Consider the following 25,701-nt stretch of genomic DNA (forward strand, 5'->3'; position numbering starts at 1 on the left):
GCGACTATGCGAAATGTCCGAAACGCCAAAGTTGTCGTTTTTTTGAAATATTGTAATCGTCGGATTTTAAAATTGGATACATTTTGACATAGCCTGAGACAGGGCACATAGCTACGGTAGTTTAGATTTTTGATTTTCGACGAATCTACGGAGATATTATGCGCCAAATTTGAAAATTTAAATTTTGACAAAAAACTTTTTTATTAATGAATATTTTTATGGCATTTTACCTAGGGTTAAGAGGTCGTCTGATTTGATCAAAAATGTGAACATTTTTTGTCTTGATAATTTTTCTTGGCCGCTATTGGCTAATTCAGTTTATCGGTTCTAGGTTAATTATTTATTACTGCATCGCAGTTCTAGTTATTATTATTATTATTAAGTATGTCCAATTAACCATGGCTTAAGTTTGGCGAGAAAAGTGACCAGTACTGGGTAGTTGGTATAATTGGACATCGGAACAAGAGTTTTTAAGTCAGAAGACATAATAACATTCCACTGCAGTAAACCACAAGATAAATTCCTTGATAATTCAAAGAGAGAAATGGGGTTTAACGTCCACTTAACAGAAACTAGGTTATTCCGGAACTCGCGTATAGTACAATATTATTTCAATAATTCGCTTGCACGTAGGTGTCTTTAGGAGTGGGAGGAAACTGGAGGACCCAGAGAAAACCCACGAGGTTAGGCAGGCGACTCTACACCTTGTCACGTACAAGTGTTGGATTTAAACCATGCCACTTGACTCAATGACGGCCCTTACGATCTAAAGCGCATTCGACCACCATAATTTAAAAAGAGACTTACCTTTGAGTACAGGTTTTCCAGTAATATCATCCATATTCATATTATTATTGCTAAGTCCAATATTAAAATTATTACAATCTATTAAAAATACACATTAAAAGATTTATTAACAGTATATCAAACCTTTGAATAATAGCGCCTAACAGGCAGCTGTGTTTAATTATGTTCTCCTGATTTTGATTGTTTCTGTGTGTTTGAAGTATAAGTTTGTGAAATGCGCTTAGAAACACTTCACGTGTAATGAAGCGCTATATAAATCGAACAATAATAATAATAATAATAATAAATATAGGTCCATGATTTCCTTGTTGGCATGTAAATTTGCCTGTGTTCAGGACTATCCTTAGATTAGCACTTTGGCATTATTGTTTTTCTATTTGTTTATTTATTTGTGCAGGCGGTAAAATCCTCAAACATTAGAAACTAATAAGAATATGGAAAAAAATGGCTATTGACCAAAATGGCTTGTCTAAAAGGGCCACGGTATCAAAAAAAAATCAGAATGCAAGGAGCTGTGACAATGTAAACAAAGTTCTTGCCATCTATTGGCAGGTAAACTAAAATGCATACAGTATTGATATACGTCGCCTATTTAAAGAAATGACATAACTTCAACGAAAACATACATGTATGAGCTACTGTCTATGAGCAGACAACACAGAGTCAGAAAAAAAAACCTAAACTTACGTTCGTTGGCTTCAAAGACCAAAATAATTTTACTTGTTATTCACTGCAATATGCTCTTGAACGAACAAACGTCCTGTGCAAAAATACAAACTAACTCATCTACTAGTAATTCACACTTAAATTAAGGAAACGTATTCTTCATTCTTACCTCTAACATAATAGGTTCTCCGAGGAACATTGTGTTTGCTGGGTGACGTCACATGATTCGCTAAATTACCCAGGAACCTCGTGTGTTTGTTGACCGAGAGTAAACTGTGTGAAGAGAGCACACACATAACGGGTTTTACGCACTGAGAGTGGACCACGTAGAAATTTTGTCAGGTGAAGTAGACCAGGTTATCCAACATGAAAATAGACTTCACTTCTCCGAGGACCACGGTATGTAGAATACCGCCTAACGTGGATCACCTCAGATCGACCTTAAAATCAAATGGGATATTAAATCCGGGCGTCTGAACACCGTTACAGTCCTAGATTTAGTTCAAAAAGTCCACGGTTGACACAGGTCCGCGATTAGAAGGTGTGTATTCAGATGTGTGTCCTCGACACACACACACACCCACACCCTCGCCCACGCCCTCGCACACACGCACACACACATTATGGTTTTGCGGGACCATGACATTTTACATTGTTTTGGGGACCATGGTAACCCCTACTGCAATTAAGCCATAAATAGACTCAGTTACCCTTAAGGCGGTAGTGTACATGTGTACCTCCCCGAGCCTATGCTAGAGTCAATATCTTTAGTGGTATGCTAGATATGTGATATTGGTAAATAGGTGGCGCAAGAGGACCATTCTAAAAATAGAAACTGTGTATCAAGAAGTAAAGTAGAGAGGGGGGATATGGGGACCAGCATAACACCCACTTGCATATTAAAAGTATTACAACAAAAAGAGGACCAAAGTAACACACCCACACCAGTAAATTAATGGGGTAGGAGGACCATTCTAAAAATAGAAACTGTGTATCAAGAAGTAAAGTTGAGAGGGGGGGGGATATGGGGACCAACATACTGTAACACCCACTTGCATATTAAAAGTATTACAACAAAAAGAGGACCAAAGGAACACACTCACACCAGTAAATATTAGTAAAATCTGAGGACCTTTATTTTCACACACGTTCAGTTTTTTCACTGGATTCAGAGACCAGTTGAGTGTTTCAAGTTCAATAGATCCTTATTAGATCTGAGGACCATCCATTACACATGTTCAATATTTTAAAGTGTTCAGAGACCACTTGGGTGTTTCAAGTAAATATTAGTAGATCTAAGGACCACCAAACACTCATAATAATTAAGTACTTTAAATAGATTTTAAAAAAACACTTGTTTAATTACAGGAAAGAGAGAACAAGGCATTGGTTGTCCCTCCTTAGACCACAAAACTCAGTTTTTCCAAAAATGAGTGTTTCAAGTAAATGTTTAGTAGATCTGAAGACCACCAAACACCAATAACTATTCCTTTCATTAAATAAAATGTTACTTGTTAGGCCCCCATATGCGTGTTTTTCCCTCCACAACTACAACTTTCAATTGTTTTTGCAAAAATGCACATACCACTAATAGTTTAAAGGGCAAATTTCCCTCATAACACCCGGCTTGGTGTATTGCCCCATCTTCATTACCGGGTACGGTGCAGAAAAGTAGGATGTTAAAACCCGGTTTCGTTTCATTTATACTAGGCAGGAGAGGTGGGGTGGTACCCTCCATTATATATATCTGTGCCTTTGTTTTATTAAAAATAATATAAATCCAATCTCTCACTGGCTCTCATTACGTGATCTCTTATCCGACCTACTCTCAAGAGTTTTGAGCAAAGGTAGATACCTTACTTGAATGAACATCAATTCTAATGAGGACGGGATGTAAAGACCAGCATTTGACTGTTACATACTGAGAATACCATAACAAAAGGTATCACACATGCGTCTCACAACAAGGTAAATCTCTCAGAAGGTCAGGAATGGGACAACATTCAGTTGCGTATTAAGGGGTCGGGGAGTGGGATGGCCCTGTGGTCTAGACTGTCGATCTAGCTGGTTGGTCATCTCCGGCTTGCAGTTGTGGGTTCGATCCCTGGTGTGAGTAAATAGAGATAGGGGTGCCGCCTTGCGTTCACTCTGGGTAGTCAAGTTTCCTCCCACAGCAAAGACATGTGCACATGAGTTAAATTTGATAACATAAAAGTACCACAGAACTGTCCCAAAACGACCCAGTTGGTGTTGAGTGGGCATAAAACCCCATTTCATTTCAATTCAGTTGCATATTGAAAATATTAAAACAAACAGGAGGACTAACTTCTGAATATCTAACTGTATTTTATTAAAGATTTAATCCATAATTGAAGCTATTTTACAAATACGATCATATAGGCAGATAATGACAAAATAGAAGAATACAATATGGTTTATCTCCTTGAAGAAACCCAACTTTCTAGTAACCCAACAAACATTTTTCAAGAATTAACAGTAACCATGAAGATGAAATCAAAGATTTGAATAACAAAGAAAACAGCACTCCTGATGTACATTTGAACCAAACACATGAATAATTTGCATTCATATTATGCAAAACTAAATGGCAACAAATAGAAATTAATTCCTCTAATAGAAGCCTTTCTAAACTTTTTTTTTTCTCTATTAGGTTCTTAACTTGGCTTTTTACATGTACCCAGTTACGAGAGCATAAAATACCATGACTAGACTTAATCGCTTCTCCGCATTTCTTTCCACCAACACCTGATAACTGTAATTTGCTTATATTATCACTGAAGAATTTTTCAAAGGTAACTCTTTTCAGCTTGGGACCATGACTTATGTGGACATTTCTTCCCACCACCACCTGTAAATATTAAATAGTTAACATAAGACTAAAATCTTTCCATCCACATCTTAATTTTAATCCATTGTGTAAAACATCATAACAAAAATCCTCGATAAGAATGACAATGCTCTGAAAGAACTAAAACAAGAAACCCCAAGGAAACCATGGGCGTAAAATTGGTGTGTAACATCTAATCCTCTATTTTGAAGTAGCGATGGGCTTATGTCAAAACAATTCCTTGTACTGATTAAGATGGGTTACATGTAAGCTATGTTAATTCTGTACACAGTAAGAGCAATACAATACTGATGCCATAACACAATTTACACATTGCGTCATTTTACATTGCGTCGCAAGCACATTATCAACTGAGCCACCACTGACCTCCAAGGGAACAATGGAAGCAGTTAAAGATACGAACGAACTTCAGATTAAAAATTTACATGACAAGAGGCCTGTTCTATGCAAAAATTCTTCATATCTATTACCCAACTTATATGTTGATTTATATTTCTATACTCTTGAATCCCGTCATTACTCAAACAATTACTGCATAGTAATTTCAACGCTACGTAAACAAAATCTTAAACATGAACATGCTGGGGGTGGGTGTGTGAAATGAAATGAAATGTGGGTTTATGTCCAATCAACACCAACGGGGCCATTTTGGGACAATTCTATGATACCTTTATTTTATTCAAATCAGCACATGTGCAGGGCCTTTGTGGGAGGAATTCGGAGTACCCGGAGTAAACCCATTGGGTCGAGAAGGTGCCCCAATCTCCAAACCACATACACTCGCACCAGTGATGAAACCCACAATCACAAGCCAGAGGTGACTAGCAAGCTAGAGGTTGAAGCACAACACTCTACACCACCAGGTCATCCTAGCCCCCCGGTTGGGGTAGGAGCATAATTTGCAAGGTGAAAGGCTTGTTGTGGGAGGAGCCACAGGCGTGACACTGGGTTGGTCTTGTGATACCATGTGTTCATCGGGTAAAAGCTGAACTGTTGCTTTAAATAAAAGAGGTACAAAATAAATATTAAAGACGGGTTCCTGCGTACAAACTGGGTGATTTAATGGTATATATAATTTTATGATAATCAAATAATAATTGACACTTTTATAGACCAAAACCTATATCTCTGCAACCGAACAAATTAGAAACCATTTTGTGATATCTGTATGGTCGTATGGGTTTTTGCCCAAATGTCGTCATTTTCAGTGACAGTGAAAATGTTAAATTGGATTGACCTAGTCAAAGGTGGCATGAGGCAACACATGGTAACAAAAATTGAAAATCGAACGATAATTGACTCTTTTACATGCAAAATAACGTGAAAAGTGAGGCATGCAAAATTGCCTATTTCTTTGCAACTGCGCATATTACAATCTAATTTTGACATACATTGTCCTCGTATGGATTAATGCTACAAAATTATGAAAGTTGCATAGAAATAATCTAAAATATGAAGACGATGAATGGGTTGTAAATAGCTGATTTTTACTCCTTTTTTTCAACCTTAAATCCAAATGGCGCAAATACAAAACTGAGATAAAAAAAAAACCCAAAAAACTAAGCCCGACATATTTTGCGCCTGTAGTAGGAGGATTCATCTTCATTGATAAGATTTGTAGAAATCAAGATTTTTCCTTAGGAAAAGACCTCCAGACCCGTCAAAATTTAAATTTTAGGCAAAATTACATCACTTCCGGTGCCGACAGAAAACTTTATAGGTAGAAACAAGTTGAGAATTTGCACCAAGGAGTATATGAGCTTTTGTTTTATACAAATCAGGCAATAAATAATTAATTTAGAACCCATAAACTGTAATAAAAATGCGAAAAGTCTTAAAAAGTGATCCTGACGAAATTGGTTATTTCTTTGCAAAAGAAGATGTTAGAATCTATTTTTTGACATATTTATGATCGTATTGATCCAATCTATATTTCCATTGGAATGAAATATCATAATGGTAAACGAATACTAAATATAACTCACTTCAAAAAAATATTTGTTTTGAAGGCTAAAAATACAGTTTTTGCTAAAATGACATTACTTCCGGTGAGAATGAAAATGTTAAATTAGTTTTATGAAATCAGAAATGGCTAAAGGCATCACATGGTGGAAATTTTATGAAAATCGAATAATATTTGACACTGTTATAGACCAAAAACCTTGAAACGTGACTAGTAGAAAATCGTCTATTTTTCTGAAACCTTATAAGTTAGAACCCATTTTGTGGTATCTATATGGTCGTATGGGTTCATTCAATTTGTTGATTGAAATTAAATATCATACTTTTAAACACATAACATATATGACTCATTTGAAAAAAATATCAGTTTTGTAGGCTAAAATTCAGTTTTTGCCCAAATGACCTCACTTCCGGTGACAGTAAATGTGTTAAAATGATTTAATCTAGTCAAATGTGGCATTCCGCATCAAATGGTGGAAGAAAATTGAAAATTGAATAATAATTGATTCTTACAGGCAAAATAGCACGAAATGTGACTCATGCAAAATTGCCTATTTCTCGAAAACTGCTGATATTACAAACTTATTTTGACATACATTCTCTTTGTATGGGTTATTGCTACGAGGTTATGAAAGTTACGATGAAATATGAAGACGGTGGATGGGTTGTAAATAGCTTAATTTTACACCTTTTTTCACCTTATAATCAAAATAGCCGGAAAACGAAATCGAAATTAAAAAAACTGAGAAACGATTTGTGCGCCTTTGCATGGCGTATACTTTTGGTAATATCAAATTTTGAAAAAATAATATTTGCTTTCAAAAAGTTGTACCGAACTGTCAAAATTGTAGTTTTTGCTGATTTTACTTAACTTCAGGTGCCGACACGAATCTTTACCGGTAACAAAAAAAATGACATTTTGGACCACGCAGCATATGAACTTTCTTTTGTACAAATCGAATAATAAAGAATTAATCTAGGACTGAAAAACTGAATTAGCCAATTGCGGCCAAGGAAAATTACAGACACAAAAAATATTGATATTTTTAGTCAAATCGGATAACTCTTCAACCCTGGTTAAAATGCCATATAAAAATATTCATAAATAAAAAAATTTTTTGTAAAATTTTAAATTTTCGAAATTTGGCGATTAATATCTACGAAGATTCGTCGACAATCAAAAATCAAAAGTAGCACAGCGATGTGCCTGGTCTCCGGCTATGTCAAAATGCATCATATGTTAAAATTCGATGATTATTGTTAATACTACGGCATTCTTTTACAAAACGACAACTTCAGTGATTTTGGTCATTTCGCGTTGTCACAGAATGCCCAAAATAGGTTTAATCCCTAAGTCACACCCACTTTCCCAATAAAACCGAAGAAATCGCATCGATCCGACATGTAGTTTCTGAGATACAATCAAATTGGAAAAAAAAATAATAATAATAAGAATAATCTTAACAAAAACAATAGTGTTTCACACAAGCTATGCAGTGTGAAACCCTAATTAATGCTTAAGTTGACTTACATTGCATCATCAGAATTACAATCAACATCCACAAAGTTGTCCCCAAATCTCTGTTTAAGTTGGACTGGCCATAAACCTCGACATCCAGGCCCACATATACTGGTAATTCTCTGAAGAATTAAATATAAAAATATTTATGTTTAAATCTACATGTATTGCAGTATGAACAAAGATTATGACTTAATAAATTACATAAAATGAATAACTAAAAACATAAATTGGTTTTATCCATACAGAATATACATGTATGATAATGAAGCTTAACCATAATTGATATTGTAGGCCACTGGTATTTAACCGTAAGCACAGTAGCATTTTGATGTTAATGTTTCAGAATCGCAGATCACCAAACTGCAGATAATACATGATTTGCGGGGAAAAGCAAGAGAAAGTGGGAAATGGGACTTACATGTAACATCCCATGCTTGTGCCTATATAGGGGTCTTTAGCTGCGGGAGGAAACCGGAAGACCCAGAGAAAATCCACACAGTTGGACAGGCGACCCTAGTCCTTGTCTTTTACAAGCTTAGGCTCGAAACCATGCTACTTGACTCAATGACAGATCTTATGATCTAAAGCGCTCGCTTTAAACTACTGGACCCCAAACGGGAAAAGCCATGCTAATGTCTTTAGAAAGTAATTCTCTCTTTTTTTGCCGTTAGTTAATATCAAAACTTCAATAAACATTGCTTTTGTATTCTATAATATCCTTCTGAATGACAGACAAAATGACCATGGATTAGAGTATATAATTTACAAAACATGTACTATCAGAATGATCTCGACCGTTATTAGCAACCACATCATTACTCATCATTGCGGAACTAGTCACTCTAGTGAAAATACTAAACCCAATATGTCATCGTCATGTTTTACAAATTACATGTAGTCTCTTACCTTTAATATTCATCATTAAAGTAGCTAAGTCTCTAACTCAATATCATCCAAAATCTTCGACATTAAAAACATGATTTATTTGTCGGTTTAAATCAACATAATTGATGTTGTGATCTTACCGGGAAAAGATGGCCTTCTGATTTCCAATATTTGAGACAAAATAAACATTTTACAAGTGGTACACGAATCGTGTACCATAATACTTTTTAACGCTATTTGTAATAAGGGACTCGCAAAACGCGGCTAGGCATATTCCACAAGTCATGTCAAACGGTGACGCTATATTCTTATCTGGAGAGCATGCCCAATAAATACTATCGGCGTAGGTTGGAATAACCAGTCGCTAGAGATTGAAATTCGATTGAGAATACTAGCGTATTTCGCCGAACCTAATTGATTAGAAATTACAGTAAAAACAAAAATGATTGAATGTAAATCAATTTATATACATTCATATTTCATTATTGTATGCGTTGCAACCCATTTGTGTCAATTTCTAGGTCCCAAATATTAGCGACTTAGCTCCTTTAAGCAGAAACATAACAATGCCAGTGGTATGCTAACAAAACTGTTCATACTGTAAACAAAATATATAATTTAAAGGGGCTAAATCGCTAATATTTGGGATCTAAAAATTGACACAAATGGGTCGCAACGTATATAATAATGTAATATGAATGTATGTACATGTAAACAGATTTACATTCAATTGTTTCCGTTTTTACTCTAATTTCAAAGCAGTTATGTTCGGCGAAATACGCCAGAAGTCTCAATCCAATGGCAATCTCTAACGTCTGGTTATTCCAGTCTACATCGATAGTATTTATTGCGCATGTTCTCCAGATAAGAAGATAGCGTCACCGTTTGACATGACTTGTGAATCTGAATCTGAAGGGTTACGTTGAAGCGACCAATTCTGGCTTTCATTCAACGGAATATGTCTAGCCTCGTTCTTCGAGTCGCTTGTTATTACAATTTGCGCTGAAACACATTATGGTACATGATTCGTGTACCAATCGTAAAATGTCTATTTTGATATAAATATTGGATATCAGAAGCCCTGTTAAGATCACAACACCATTCGTGTTTTCATTGTCGAAGGTTTTGGATGATATTGAATTAGAGATTTAACTACTTTAAATATAGCGATAATTGCATTTTTTTAAGTCATATGTTTAAAATATGTTTAAATAAAGACTTAAAATACATGGCTTCTATATACACACAGTCCTACTAGTCCAGGAGCTAATGACAAAATAATATGGTCATCAGTTACAAAAGGTTTGATCCCCCAAATTTGTAGCAGGTGTTGGTAGGAGTAAAAATCAGTTGGTCAGATCGGGCACTGCTGGGGCGTATAGCCGCAGCAGCACCTTAAAGTAGCCCCCATGGGGCCTAAAATTAGGTCATAAGTTACATGGCTGAAACTTTGTAGGGACAATGGTATCCATAGTCGGAGTAAATATTTCACAAATCTAACCAAAATTTCTGGGGCTTTCCCCAATATCGCCTCACGGGGCTAATAATATGGTCATCAGTTACATGGCTGAAACTTACCAGAAACGAAGATCCACACTTGGTAAATACAATTTTCAAAAATCTAACCAAAAATTTGGGGGCTTTCCCCAAGTCAGATCGGTCTAAAGTATGTCCGACCACACCCTAAAAATGGGGCTTTTTATATGGTCATAAGTTACATGGCTGAAACTTACCAGAAACAAAGATCCATACTAGGTAAATACAATTTTCAAAAATCTAACCAAAACTTTGGGGGCTTTCCCCAAGTCAGATCGCCCTAAAGTATGTCTGACCACACCCTAAAAATGGGGCTTTTTATATGGTCATAAGTTACATGGCTGAAACTTACTGGAAACAAAGATCCATACTTGGAAAACATATTTTTCAAAAATCTAACCAAAAATGTTGGGGCTTTCCTCAAGTCAGATCGTCCTAAAGCCCATCTGGCCACGCCCTAAAAGTGGGACTTTTTATATGGTCATCAGTTACATGGCTGAAACTTACCAGAAATATTGTTCCATGCATGAAAAATGTATTTTTCGAAAATCTAATCATAAATGTGGGGGCTTTCCCCAAGTCAGACAGGTCTTAAAATTGCAGCCCCACCCACCACCTCTATATAAATCATCTAAACATATTTACATTTTAAAAGCTTATAATAATGTAATATCAATAATACATGTACATTGTTAAACCGCATCAAGATTAAAAATTATAGCACAAAAATAGAACAAATGTTTATTAGCTATGTGAAATCCTAAAATGAGCAATGGTATCAAGTGTTTTAGGAAGAGTAAGCATGTCATATCCCATTCACGACACCTCTTATGAATAGATAGTTAGGACTGATGTTAAATTTATGTCTTCAAACGTTCTGTATTCCATCACAACAACCCATTCAACAATGATTCAGAATGTTATTCAATATCTTATAACAAAGTGGACAATTTAAACAAATATTTCGAAGGTATTTATTGGATTAATAAGTTGCTTTGGTTTGAATTCGATAGTTTTTGCTGTTCCCGATCTTCGATAATGAATAACAACCTAATGGATTTTAAAAAATGTTAGTCAGTGATGAATTACTGAAATTATGAAATCTATTTATAGTTCTAATACATATAACTTTAGTTATCCTTCCTCCTCATTGGTAAATATTTGTTACGCATAACATTTTAATGATTTAAAATAAGTAAGTGTGGCTGGGTGATGCCAATAGTTAATCTGTCACACTTTCATCGTCACTACAAGAATTGTTTGATTCGTCATCGGAGTCCTTGCTTTGTTGGTCACTATCTCCATCTATGAAAATACTCTCAACTGACACGGGAGCAACATCACCATCAAACCACTTTAATTCATACACCCCATCATCATTTCAAACCCACCCTCTATTCTTTGGATGGAAATTGGGGAGATTATTCTTTGAAGCATTTATCCAGACACTACAAATATAATTCGCTCTCTTGATTTTCAAAGTTAATACCTGTGAGCATGGTGGCAAAGGGCTTGCTTCTATGCCTTTAATACCAGAAAGACATCCATTTTTAAGCATCCCATAGATACTACAAACAAATCCTTCAATAACTATTTACTCCAGAAGGAATGAATTCACTTTTACCAAGAGAAAACAAGGCAATTATTGGTGATTGGTTGTCAGTCTCAACAAAATCCCGAATGCCTACTGTATCATGAAGAGTGTCTTTACCAGAAAGAATTTCAACAAATCTATCGTAGTTTTTAAAAGTAACCCAAGTTGATAGGTGTGGTGACACCATCATGCCAATGGGTGTTTCTTGGTTGCGCTCAGTGGATGTAAATGTCAATTCTGTTCGAGTTCCTCAATTCTATTGTAACTTAATGTATGTCCCAAACGATTAAGAATCTCAATAACCTTTTTACTGCCTTTAAGACTTTTCATTGAAAGACCCTGTTGTAGGTGTTTTGATGGCTTAGTCCCACCCCTGGTTAAAGAATAATGGAATTAATTCTCTTGACTTTGTTTTATCCACAATTAGAGTATGGACCAACTAGTAGATGTGTAAAGAAAGGGGAGACCATGTCTGGTACTGCTATTTCACCATTTATGATATGTTGTACGGTTAAATTTTCTGGCAGTTTCATTTTCTTCGTACTGAATATTTCTCATCGGAGTAAGAAAGTGACACTCTGAAGTTCTGAACTGTATGTTCAGTTTCGCTGGCGTTGTCAGATGCCTTGCGAACAGCGTCATCAACATTTAAACCTTTACTGAAGACAATATTACCACATCTTTTATTCCCACTGTCAATTGAAATATTCTCACCAAAGAATTTAACCAGCTTGTTCTGAAAATCGCTGAGCAAAATACCTAACTCTGTATAGTTTCCGCCACCAAATTCTAATAAACATGACTGATAGTATTGCAGTAATTTATTTAACAGGTAGACCTCTTGTTTTTCTCGAATAATGTCAGTCACAATACTACATAAAGCATCAAATGCTTTGGTATGTATATTCCTAGTATCATGTCATTCACTTTTATCATATGACCCGCTTACTTCTCGCATCTTTTCAACTCTGTGTTGATATTCTATTCTGCACATTGCATGATAATGAATGTCTTTGCCAATGAAATCTATATCTTGGATGTTCTTAAGCATATTTTCATCCTGAAGAATTGTTGCATATTCTTGAATATTTTTTTCGATTGTCTTTGTGAAACAGGTTATTACTGTCTGTTTGTGACCTTGATGTTTTCTGTTTGATTTACTGCAAAACCGGCAGACCTTCTCGAACACACCTGAACTGGATGCAGAAGTCAATGTTAAACATGATCTCATCAATTTTGAATTGGAATTTGGATTGACATTTTCTTGTACTTCATCATTCTGTTTCTTTTGAATTTTAGATATCTCTGTAAATCTTCTTCATCATTCCATATGAAATCCTGTTAACTCATATACAACTTTGGGGGGCATAATTTCAGCATACTTCACACGTGACTTTTTACGGATTTCTAAAATTTGTTGACAGTTTTGTAGAGTACCTTTCTTAAAAACAAGAATCGGCACCATTGCCAGAATGAAGAGAGCACCAGCCTTCGTACGATATGATGTATACCAGAATGAAATGAAGTTTAACGTCCTACTGTCTTGCTCCGAACTGGTCTAATGAAGACCTGCATACACCATGCAGTGTGCTATGAGGGAAATTTTGTCCGGACAGCGGCACTACGGCCTACTCTTATATCGAATTCCAACTGTCAAGGGATCTTTTACGTGCACGCCAATGTGTACACGGGACCTCGGATTTACCAGAATAAAGAAGTAAGGATGGTTGATTTTTCTAACTTGACGTATTTGTATTTTTGTATGTATTTATCTACACTGTTAGAAAAAATCTGGTAAATTTACATGAAAATTACTGGCAGCAAAAGTTGCCAGTAAATTTACTGTAAATAAACATTCAGCTGTAATATTACAGAGTTTCTGTAATTTGACTTTGTGAGTAAATTTACCTTAAAACAGTAAATGGAAAATAACATGAGTTTGTTTTTTAACTTTGAACTGTAAATTCACCGCAACACAGTAAATGAACGGTTACAGTAAGTTTGTTTTTAGACTTCCCAATGTAAATTTACCTAAAAGCAGTAAATGAAAAATTACAGACAAATGTTAAAATAAAACACAATGATTTTAACTTCCGTTCCAGGATTTTAGATGTAAGCTTGTGGTACTGTCTACTGCAGGCATTGTAACTCTCCTCTAGAGACAGTCAAGCTAACACTGGCCAATCGGTTTAATTAACCGTCTTCAATTGACCTTGGTTACGAGATAATACAATCTATGACAAGTAAGCAAAACATTTTTTTATACGTTAATGAACATACTTACAATCTGATCAACGTACGATGAATAATAATACACGTTTTAGATCGTATAAATAAAGAAAATTAAATATATATAACATGCAATATACCAAATTGCACAAAATGTGATTGTCCATATTATGGTTAATAAATTAGAATGAATACTATAAGACAATAATTATTAGGAATGGTTCGTTGCTATGGAATACTAAAATAAAATAAGAGACAGTAAATTTACATAAGAGACAGTAAATTTACCAATAAGTAAATTTACAAAATAATGTGAATAAACGTAAATCTGTAAAATTACCTACTGGCTTTGCTATTTTCATTTCAATATTGAAATATTACGCATGTATTTTTACCGGGGTTTAATGTGCCTTTGGTTTCATCAAAGTTTATTGTAAAAAAGAATGAAACTTGGTAAATATACATCATTTTGGTAAACATTCCGAACATTTTTGGTAAAAATTTAATTGCTGTAAATTTACTTATATTTCTAACCTGAAAGTTTACAAAATAATGTGAGTAAACGTAAAATCTCTAAAATTGCATGCTAAGAGACAATAAATTTACCGAATACGATAACTACCAATAAGTTAAACATACATTATGCAAGAGCTAAATCTGCCTATTGCAGGTCTTTCTTTAGGCCTGATATGTTCTATAAACTATGAATTAGACATTTATTAACATGAAAAGACCATAATCAACTCATGGATGCCATCTTATGTGTTGGATTTTCACTGGATTTGAGTCCGATCTGGGGCTCAACGCTCATTAATGATTAAATTCAAAAATAGATAATCAAGACTATGTTTTTTTTATCGTACTGACTTAATAAGTAATGATGATCGAGGCTAGGCCTAACATCCAGTCTCTAATATCTCGGTTCCGAGAGGATCAATTTGACAGAAATTTTCAGCATATTCCCATTACATTATCTAGTTTTTAACTATTATAGTGAGAACTGCTGTAATTTTATTTATATTTCTAACCTAAAAGTAAATTTACAAAATAATGTGAATAAACGTAAGATCTGTAAAATTACATGCATGCTTGTTTATTTTGAGTTCAGTTTGGAAATATTACATATGTAAGAATGTATTTTTAATGATTTTGAATGTGTCTTTGATTTCATCACCGTATATTGTAAAAAAAGACACGAAACTCTGTAAACATACACGAAACTCCGTTAAAATACGCCAGACTTGGTAGAACTACTACATTGTGGTGAACATACCGATAATTAATGTACAAAAACTGCTTGTACTACTGTAATTTTACAAAAATTTCTAACAGTGTACCGTAAACATGGACATATTTGTACTGGATCTACTCTAATTTATATACATGCTTATATATATTACTGCTTGACTTTATGCCTTAATTCAGAATATTTGGAAATTTCAGTTATATTACCAATTGGATTGATTTTACCATCGTCTTTTTCAATTTCCATGTTGTATTAAGTTCTTAGACTTCAACTTGCAAAATGAATGAAATTTGTTCGGACTGTAAAAGTTACATACTTTTTGTGTGGAAGAAAACAAAATAATTGTACTCTATGAGACATTGTAACTGAAGACTAATATACAATACATGTATACCTATAGAATATTATATTGTACAAACTATTTATATTATGAGATAAAAAAGTTCATTTTTGGTGGCACAGAGATAACCTGTTCTAATGATCACCATGGGAACTGCAAGACCCAAGTTATAAAACACATATTACAACACTGTTATTTCATTTCACACTTTTTAAAATGTAAATATGTTTAGATGATTTATATAGAGGTGGTGGGTGGGGCTGCAATTCTAAGGCCCTTCTGACTTGTGGAAAGCCCCCACATTTGTGGTTAGATTTTCGAAAATACATTTTTCATGCATGGAACAATATTTCTGGTAAGTTACAGCCATGTAACTGGTGTCCATATAAAAAGTCCCACTTTTAGGGCGTGGCCAGGTGGGCTTTAATAGGACGATCTGACTTGAGGAAAGCCCCAACATTTCTGGTTAGATTTGTGAAAAATATGTTTTCCAAGTATGGATCTTTGTTTCCAGTAAGTTTCAGCCATGTAACTTATGACCATATAAAAAAGCCCCATGTTTAGGGTGTGGTCGGACATACTTTGGAGCGGTCTGACTTGGGGAAAGCCCCCAAAGTTTTGGTTAGATTTTTGAAAATTGTATTTACCAAGTATGGATCTTTGTTTCTGGTAAGTTTCAGCTGTTTGTTTTGGAGTTTTCATTTTACCTTTTTGCGATCTGTATACTTCAGAATGTGCTTTCTGAGGTATTCTTTACGTGCATCAACCATCTGTGTCTCTATCACATCATATGAAATATCCCCCATCACGAAAATTAACGTAAAATCGGCGTTTTTCGAAATTTGGTCAGGAAAATCCAATGCAAGCTAATGGCTGCCTACGAGTAGTTTGCTCACCGATCTCCCACAATGCAACAGTGACACGCCCTTTTTTGGAATGGGTGATTCATGTACATGTATACCGTCCGCGAATAGAAATTATTTCAAATTTTATGTGAATGTTTTTTTAAGTGCTAGAATGATTCCTATGATTGTGTACGTAGTAGATATAGAAATAATTATGTTTTGACTTTCTTAGAAAATATGCAATTATCGCTTTACTTTGGGAAATACAATGACAATGTAGAAATGGTTCCACTACTGATGTACGTCTTCCGCCTTACCGATACATACATAATTGTAGCTAAATGACAATGGTGCACTTTTAATTCTATCTATGTCATGAAATAGAAATATTCTATTTCTGAAATAACGATTTTATTTCAGAAATAGGGAAAACATGGGTCAATTTCGATCGCCCATTGGCGCAAGACAAACCTCCGAGACATTTTTAATTTATTTCAACATCACAAGATTTCGTTCTACTGAACACCAGAATATTAGAATATGTTCGCCATTCATACAAATACATATATATAGGCCTAGACTCAATCAGTCAATGACTGAATCAATGATACTAGGCCCAAATGATCAGATGATAACTTAAATTAAATGACACGTTATTGATAGAGTCTACTACGTTGCATATTATGTCGAAAAAGTCGATCCCAATTTTTGTACATGACACAAAACATAACAGTTAATATGACCAGAACAACAAAAGTGGAAAATGGTCAGCAAAAAAATAACATGAATATTTCTAACTCGACTAACATGATGCCTTACCGTGATTGTTGTTGTTTGTTAGTTGTATTTTACGTCCACTTCCACCGAGGTGATTTAAGCTATTATTAATATGGCGGAGATACGCTTGCAGTATGCGCATGCGTGATAAATGACGTAACTGAGCTGTGTGAATATGAACTGACATGGGAGGTGATCAGGCTGGAAAACACACCCTTTCACCCATGGGGTTGGTATTTTACGGTTAACCGAGAACTACCGAGATATTCTAAAAATAAACTCGGCAGGGGGTGGAAAGTAGATTACACAGGTTTCTAAATTCGAGGACCGATTTTGGTCCACGAAAACCCGATGGTCCAGCAATTGTTGGTGTGCAAGCATACAAGTGTCCCCCAATTCAATGATCCACACACACACACACACACACCCACACGCACACACACCCACACACACACTGGAGCTGCAATTTTAATTGATTTTATTTTAGATTTTCTGTAGTTACTTAACCCTGTCTGAATTACCTCCCTTAAAGTTATGCCTTTATAAATACACTTACATAGTACGATTTCTTCAACATACCTGTTTTGCATTTCTTGTGTGGGGTATTATATTAATATATTATTATATATTGTACAATTACATAACTTAATAATTCTGATTAGTCGCTAGAACTTATGGTTTTTAAGCTTTTAACGTTATTTTATCTGGATTATCGCCCTTATTATTGTGATTTTTTATCACCTTCTAAGATATGACGTCATTCTCAGTCAGCAGACGGCTGTCCCTCGAGACAGTCTACATTTCCTACTTGCTTCTTTGTATTCAGTTTTGTTTTTGTTTTGTGACGATGGAACATGTACCCTATGTTTCTTTATTGAATTTAAGAGTTTAGACTACTTTTTTTTATACATTTCACCGATGTGATTACTTGTATAGTTGAATTTTACTACATATGCTTACATTCGTATTTCGTGTAGCATATAGCAGATCATGACTCATGCTGGCATTACACAATTGGTTCTTTGGGTTGTATTCCTAATTGTTACGGCAGAAGCCCTTGTTTGCGTCAATATTTGATCGGTGTCCATAAATTAGACGATGCAGAATCTTAGTGCATAATTTGTACTATACGTAACCATGTAAACGCAAAAATGGCTGCCGTTTGGGCAGTAAAAAACGAAAACGCAACGATGAATAACGTCCCTAAGTCCCCTCACAAGTTGTAAGTGGATTTTATATTGTTGTAAATATGCTATAAGAAGTTGTAGATCATTTTTATGTCAAATTCAAGTATTGCTAACGTATGTATATGATGATTTTAGGCATTTAAAAGTTATGTCTGTCGCGCACATGGTTTTGTAAGATTTGGCGACTTGTCAAATGAGGCAGACGCAGGTCTTTTGATAATGTTAGGTTAATGTAATTCCATTAGGAAAAAAAGTTTGGGTTATCAGTTAAGTTTATATCTTTGACTTACATTATTCATTGTAATAGTATTGTAATTCGCTGCTATTTTTATAATTTCAGTGAAACCGCATGTTCGTTTGTTGATTGAACCGCAAGTTCGTTTGTTGAATTGCTCTACTTATGTTCACTTCGCTCAGTTTATAATGGGCATTGAATTGTTTAAGCCTTCTACAAAATGTGTTAGTAACGAATAATGTTGGACATGTATTTCAACGCAACGTAATGATGTAACGTCCATTCCTGTATTTAACGCAATGTTCATTCCCGTATGTATTTAACGCAACGTACCGATGTAATACGTAAAGTAATAAACCTATTCACAAACTGAACGCGTGTTTGACTTAGGGGGACAACGCAACGGGATTGCTTCTGCAAGTCACTATCGACTGTAGTTGCCTTCTACATTTTAGTTTCAAACTTTCGTGAACCCTTTCGTTGGTTTGTGAATATTAACGTAAACGCGAAAAAATGGCAAAGCCTACGGATAGAAACGTTCATACATGGCTTGAAGAAATTCCATGGAATGAGGGTGGTTTTTATGATACAGGCCCAGAAATGAAATCACAGTTAATAATCAACGATGATCAGGTTTCTATTTCCTCGTCAAAGAATTCAGCAAGATCTAACACAAGTGTACTTGTCGCGAAGGAACATGCAAAACAGGCCGAGCTCGAGGCCAGGGCAGCGGCTATTACCGAACAGCAACGATTAAGACAGCAAGAGTTAGATCTACAAACAGAAAGGGAACGTTTAAAGCTACAAACAGAATTGAATGTATCGCGAGCCAGGCAACGTGCTTTGAATAAACTCATAGAAGAGCCAGATTCTACACAGCAACAAATTAAATCTACGTCTGCATACACTCCGAGTAATTGGGTTGACAGACCTCCTGTTACGACCCCTCCGAATGATTTGCGTGACAACCCTCCTTTAGTAAATGCCTCAAACAATTCTGTAGAAAACATTGTTCAGAGACAAATAGAATTGTCAGAGCTTATTCTGAATCAGCAACGCAGAAATCTTCTCCCAAGACCTGAAATTCATAAATTTAATGGTGACCCGCTTCAGTACAGAACTTTTATTAAAGCCTTTGAAAATAGAATTGAAAAGTATGCTAATGATGATAGTGATAAACTTTACTTCTTGGATCAGTACACGATTGGTGATCCAAATGCGGTTATAAAAAGTTGCTTACATATGGAACCTAAAGTAGGCTATGCACGGGCAAAACAATTATTAGGTCAGAAATTTGGTGATAATTTCAGAATTACATCCGCTTACATGAATAAACTCTTGAAGTGGCCAGTTATGAAACCTGAGAACTTAAATTTACTTCAGAAGTTTTCGCAGCAGCTGTTATTGTGTTTGAACGCTATGACTGACATTGACTATCTCAAAAGAGCTAAATAATCCACAAAATTTACGTGATCTTATGGACAAATTACCGTTTTCAATGCGTGATCGATGGCTTCGTAAAGTGTATAGTTTACAGTCAGATGAATATACCGCTAAGCTCGCTACCTTTGAGGACTTCGTTAAGTTTGTTAATTGTGAAGTAGACATTCTAACAAATCCAGTGTTTGGTAAAATAACTGACACTAATACTCCTCGGTCTTTTAATGAATTTAAACCTAACCAAAGTTTCGCCACAGGTATTAACAGTGCTCCTTCAACAAATTTCAGTAGTAACGCAGAAAGATGTCTCTTTTGTGCCAAGGAACATAATTTAGATTATTGCTTTGAATTTCAGAAGCTGTTGTATGAAGAACGCCGTGCCTTTGCAAGAGAAAAGCGACTTTGTTTTGGTTGTTTACGTCAATTTCATGATTCTAGAAACTGTGTAAATAAAAAGACGTGCCGTAAATGTGGAAAGAGTCATCCCACCGCATTTCATTTAGAAACTTTTGTTCCTTCCACAAGATCTAATATCGGTACTTCGAGTGCATACAAATCTCCATCTACGCAAGACATGAACATTTATTCCAATGTCAACAGAAACGTACAGCCGCATCATGAATCTACACAAGTTAAACGCTTAGCTAATGCTACAAGTTCATCAAACGCACATCTACCGGCATCAAACGCATTTCAACGCAACGATAACGCATCTTACATCGCACAGCAAAACGTACAACAATGATCTAACTTTGTTCCTGATATTCAAAACGGTTGTGTTGATACATTTGAGGAATTCACAAATACTCATAATGATGACTTTGACCTTATGATGGCAGTTGTTCCTGTTAACGTTATTAGTAAAGATAATAATGCTCAAGTATTGACTTATTTAGTTTTAGATAACGGATCGAGTGGTGGTTTTATTTCTGATGAATTAAAGAATGACTTAAATGTTAATGGTGAAGAAACTAAGATTGTGCTGGGAACAATGCATGTACAAAGTAAAACTAGAAGTACTATTCTTAAAGATTTACAAGTTTCAGACTTATCTGGGACAAATACAATTGATCTTCCTCCTGTTTATTCTATAGATGAAATTCCTATGTCTAGGCGAGAATACCTAGACCAGAAATTGTACAACGATGGGAATATCTTCGTGATATAGTCATACATAAATATTTCCCTAACGTTAAAGTAGGAATGCTCCTAGGAACTAATTGTCCACAGGCGCTAGAACCTCTGAAAGTAATATCTAGTCATGACAACGGTCCGTATGCTGTTTTAACTCGGCTAGGGTGGACTGTAATAGACCCAATTAAGCCTGATTTTTCATCAAAAAATGTAAACTGTAATCGCATTTACTTAAAAGATATCAGCAATGATTCGTATGTACGCCAAGTGGCTGTAGACACAACAGTTCGTGAAACCGAGATCCCAAAGTTATTCGAATGAATTGTCGAGTCAGATTTTAAAGATTATATAAGTGATCAACCTAGTTATTCTCAAGAAGACAAAAAATTCATAGAATTAGTTGAAAACAAAACAGTGTTTAAAAATGGTCACTTCGAAATTCCGCTTCCATTTAGGGATAATTATGCGCACATTTCAAATAACAGAGAACATGCTCTGAAACGCCTTAATTCTCTTAAACGTAAGATGGACTGTAACCCTGAGTTCAGAAACGATTATATTAATTTCATTGATGATTTGTTAGATCAACGTTATGCGGTTAAAGTATCGCCCGAACAGTTAAACGCGTCAAACGCCCAGACATGGTACATACCTCATCATGGTATTTATCACCCTAGGAAACCAGATAAACTAAGAGTTGTTTATGACTGTAGTGCTAAATGGAACGGTGTATCATTAAACTATTGTCTCCTACAGGGACCGGACCTTACAAATTCATTGATTTGTGTTCTTATTCGATTTCGCGAACACCCTATTGCATTTATGGCGGATGTGGAGAAAATGTTCTACCAGGTAAACGTTTCACCTGATAATTGGGATTACTTGCGCTTTATTTGGTGGCCCAACGGGAATACAGACAAACCACCAGAGGAATATCAGATGAATGTCCATATTTTTGGGGCTGTTTCTTCCCCAAGTGTGGCAAATTTCGCTCTTAAGAAAACTGCAGATGATAACATTAATTTTGGATTTGCTGTAACGAATACAATTAAACGCAATTTTTACGTCGATGACTTATTGAAATCTTGTGAAACGGAGCAAGAAGCTGCTCAACTTGCGAATGACTTAATGGGTATATGTGAAGCTGGTGGATTTAATCTTACCAAATTTATCAGCAATAACAGAGCTGTTATTAACAGCATTGATTTGAATAAACGCGCTAAAGATATTAAACATATAAACATTGATTATGATGATTTGCCTATTGAACATGCTCTTGGTGTGAGATGGTGTATCGAGAGTGACACTTTTAACTTCAGTATTATTCTTAAAGACAGGCCTTTCACAAGAAGGGGTATTCTTTCTGTAATTGGTTCTGTGTTCGATCCTTTGGGTTTCTTGTGCCCTATAACGTTACAAGCCAAACGGATTCTTCAGGAATTGTGTGCAGCTAAGCTAGGTTGGGACGATCCAATCTCAGATGATTCTAAACAAAAATGGATTTCGTGGAGAGATCAGGTTCTAAAATTAGATGAATTGAAAATTAATAGATGTTTTATTCCTTCAAATTTCGGTCAAATTGTGAAAAGAGAGATTCATATTTTTTCAGATGCCTCATCCATAGGTTATGGTTCAGTATGCTATCAACGTGTTTTAAATGATCGCAATCAGATTCACTGTGCTTTCCTTATCGGCAAATCAAGATTAGCTCCATTAAAGTCGAAGACTATTCCGAGACTTGAATTATCAGCCGCCACAATATCAGTACGTTTAAGCCGCATGTTAAAGAATGAACTTGATTTGATTCCAGAAACTGTTACATTTTGGACAGACAGTACAACTGTTCTTCAGTATATAGGGAACGAATCTAAACGGTTTCATGTTTTCGTCGCAAATCGTGTTAGTGAAATAAGAAGCTAGTCAGAACCACGCCAGTGGAAGTACGTGAGCTCAGCGCTTAATCCAGCTGATGATTCTTCAAGGACAATTTCCACAAATGATTTCATAGAGAACCCACGTTGGCTCATGGGGCCGGAGTTTTTATGGACAACAGAGAATTACAATGCGTACTAAATGGATTTTACCTCCTGGTGACTTTCAACGAGAAGATGTGTTTGCTCGTAAACATTGGAAGCAAGTACAGTATCTTACGGATACCTTTTGGAAACGCTGGCAAAAAGAGTATCTTTCTACGCTACAAGAACGTGCAAAGTGGCTAAAGCCAAAACGTAATTTATCAGTGAACGATATAGTTTTAGTAGTTGATGACAATGCTCCCAGAAATCAATGGTGTATGGGACGAATAATTGAAACATTTAGTGACGCAAACGGATTAGTACGTAGTGGTGTTGTTAAAACTCAGACATCAGTTATTCACAGATCGACCTGTTACCAAATTGATATGTTTAATGCCGTAAATTTAGTTTGTCCATTTTAATTTGTATGTAAAATGATATGTTATGGGTTTTTCACTTCTACCGTAATCTTTTATAGTAAACAATAAATTGTTCAGGGGCCGGTATGTTACGGCAGAAGTCCTTATTTGCGTCAATATTTGATCGGTGTCCATAAATTAGACGATGCAGAATCCTAGTGCATAATTTGTACTATACGTAACCATGTAACCGCAAAAATGGCTGCCGTTTGGGCAGTAAAAAACGAAAACGCAACGATGAATAACGTCCCTAAGTCCCCTCACAAGTTGTAAGTGGATTTTATATTGTTGTAAATATGCTATAAGAAGTTGTAGATCATTTTTATGTCAAATTCACGTATTGCTAACGTATGTATATGATGATTTTAGGCATTTAAAAGTTATGTCTGTCGCGCACATGGTTTTGTATGATTTGGCGACTTGTCAAATGAGGCAGACGCAGGTCTTTTGATAATGTTAGGTTAATGTAATTCCATTAGGCCAAAAGCTTTGGTTATCAGTTAAGTTTATATCTTTGACTTACATTATTCATTGTAATAGTATTGTAATTCGCTGCTATTTTTATAATTTCAGTGAAACCGCATGTTCGTTTGTTGATTGAACCGCAAGTTCGTTTGTTGAATTGCTCTACTTATGTTCACTTCGCTCAGTTTATAATGGGCATTGAATTGTTTAAGCCTTCTACAAAATGTGTTAGTAACGAATAATGTTGGACATGTATTTCAACGCAACGTAATGATGTAACGTCCATTCCTGTATTTAACGCAATGTTCATTCCCGTATGTATTTAACGCAACGTACCGATGTAATAAACGTAAAGTAATAAACCTATTCACAAACTGAACGCGTGTTTGACTTAGGGGGACAACGCAACGGGATTGCTTCTGCAAGTCACTATTGACTGTAGTTGCCTTCTACACTAATTGTTTTCAAATTTGAGTGAAGTCTGTGTCACTACACACCCGGGACTGTACAGCGCAGTGGACGCTTACGGCTAGCCCCCGATTCCATTCACTTTTTTTTAATTGTCTCTATGTTTGTGTTTTCCTGATGTATGATGTCCTGTCCGTGTATTTGTTTTTGTGTAAATTTTGTGTGGTGCAGTCCCCCTGCACTAACTATTAGGGCAACAACATCGAGCACATTTCACTTGTGGATTATATCGTTCATGAGTGATAACTCACATTCCCGTCAGTAAATCGGAAATCTAACTGTAGTTTACTTAGCCCACGCTACTGGTCACCCAATCTATGTATAAGTTGGTCTTCAAGATCAGGAAATAGTTGTGGCCCTGTGCTCGCACTTTACCGTTAGAATACCAGGATGATTTAACAAGAGGATGTTTTTGTACTTGTCCAATAATCGCACATTTTCTACGGTCATGTCTTCAGCTATTGAAATTCCTGACTTGCTCAGTTTTCTTCGATTTGTTAGTACTAGCTGCCTTTCATCCCTTCTCAAAAATCGAACTATTATACCTCTGGGGTTAACAGTTTTCGGAACAGCGGAGTCTCTTTCAGAGCGTGAAAATGAAATGGACTAACTCTATGGGCAGCATCGATTGGAATTGATCTGTCTATTTTCAGTTTTGTTTTGATAATGCCAGATACAATGTCAATACAGTTTTCATTTGGGGTTTCCTTTACTCCAAAGACGCGTAAGTGAGTTTTACGGGTATATTGCTCTAGATTGTTCAATTTATTAGCGAGTATTTTATTCTCGGTATCCTTCTCTTTGATATTGGCCTCTATAGCCTCAAATCTTTCATGGAAGTTATCGACATCCAGACCGATACTACCTTGAGTAAGTTCATCCTCTGACAACCGCTCTTCAATCTGACTCAACTGGCTTTCCAAATAGGACAGAACTTTCTTTTCAATACCGGCTACTGCAGATTGTACCGCTTCTTGAATAACTTCGTGAAAAGCTTCACTTTCAAATTATATCATCAACTGTACCTGATTTACCTTGTGACAAATCCTTGTTAATTCGG

At 35.6% G+C, this 25,701-nt stretch overlaps 2 long non-coding RNA genes across 3 annotated transcripts in view; one reads left to right on the plus strand and one right to left on the minus strand.

Moving 5' to 3' along the window:
- Nucleotides 1–17,396, minus strand: part of LOC126830730 (uncharacterized) — a 48,770-nt gene extending 31,374 nt beyond the window's left edge. The window contains exons 1-2 of one of the 2 annotated variants that reach the window (XR_007683958.2): nucleotides 17,321–17,396; nucleotides 7,836–7,945 (exon numbers count right to left, since the gene is read on the minus strand). This is a non-coding gene — a long non-coding RNA (uncharacterized LOC126830730). Of the gene's footprint in view, nucleotides 1–1,642; nucleotides 1,758–7,835; nucleotides 7,946–17,320 lie in introns of those variants that run through there. The other variant, XR_007683960.2, reaches the window with a different exon arrangement.
- Nucleotides 17,397–23,365: 5,969 nt separating this feature from the next.
- On the plus strand, nucleotides 23,366–24,552 carry LOC126830704 (uncharacterized). Its single transcript, XR_008787543.1, has 2 exons — nucleotides 23,366–23,977; nucleotides 24,282–24,552. It is a non-coding gene; the product is annotated as an uncharacterized LOC126830704 (long non-coding RNA).
- Nucleotides 24,553–25,701: the final 1,149 nt, after the last annotated feature.

The sequence above is a fragment of the Patella vulgata genome, chromosome 1 (genome assembly GCF_932274485.2).
Source record: "Patella vulgata chromosome 1, xgPatVulg1.2, whole genome shotgun sequence".
Lineage (NCBI taxonomy): Eukaryota > Metazoa > Mollusca > Gastropoda > Patellidae > Patella > Patella vulgata.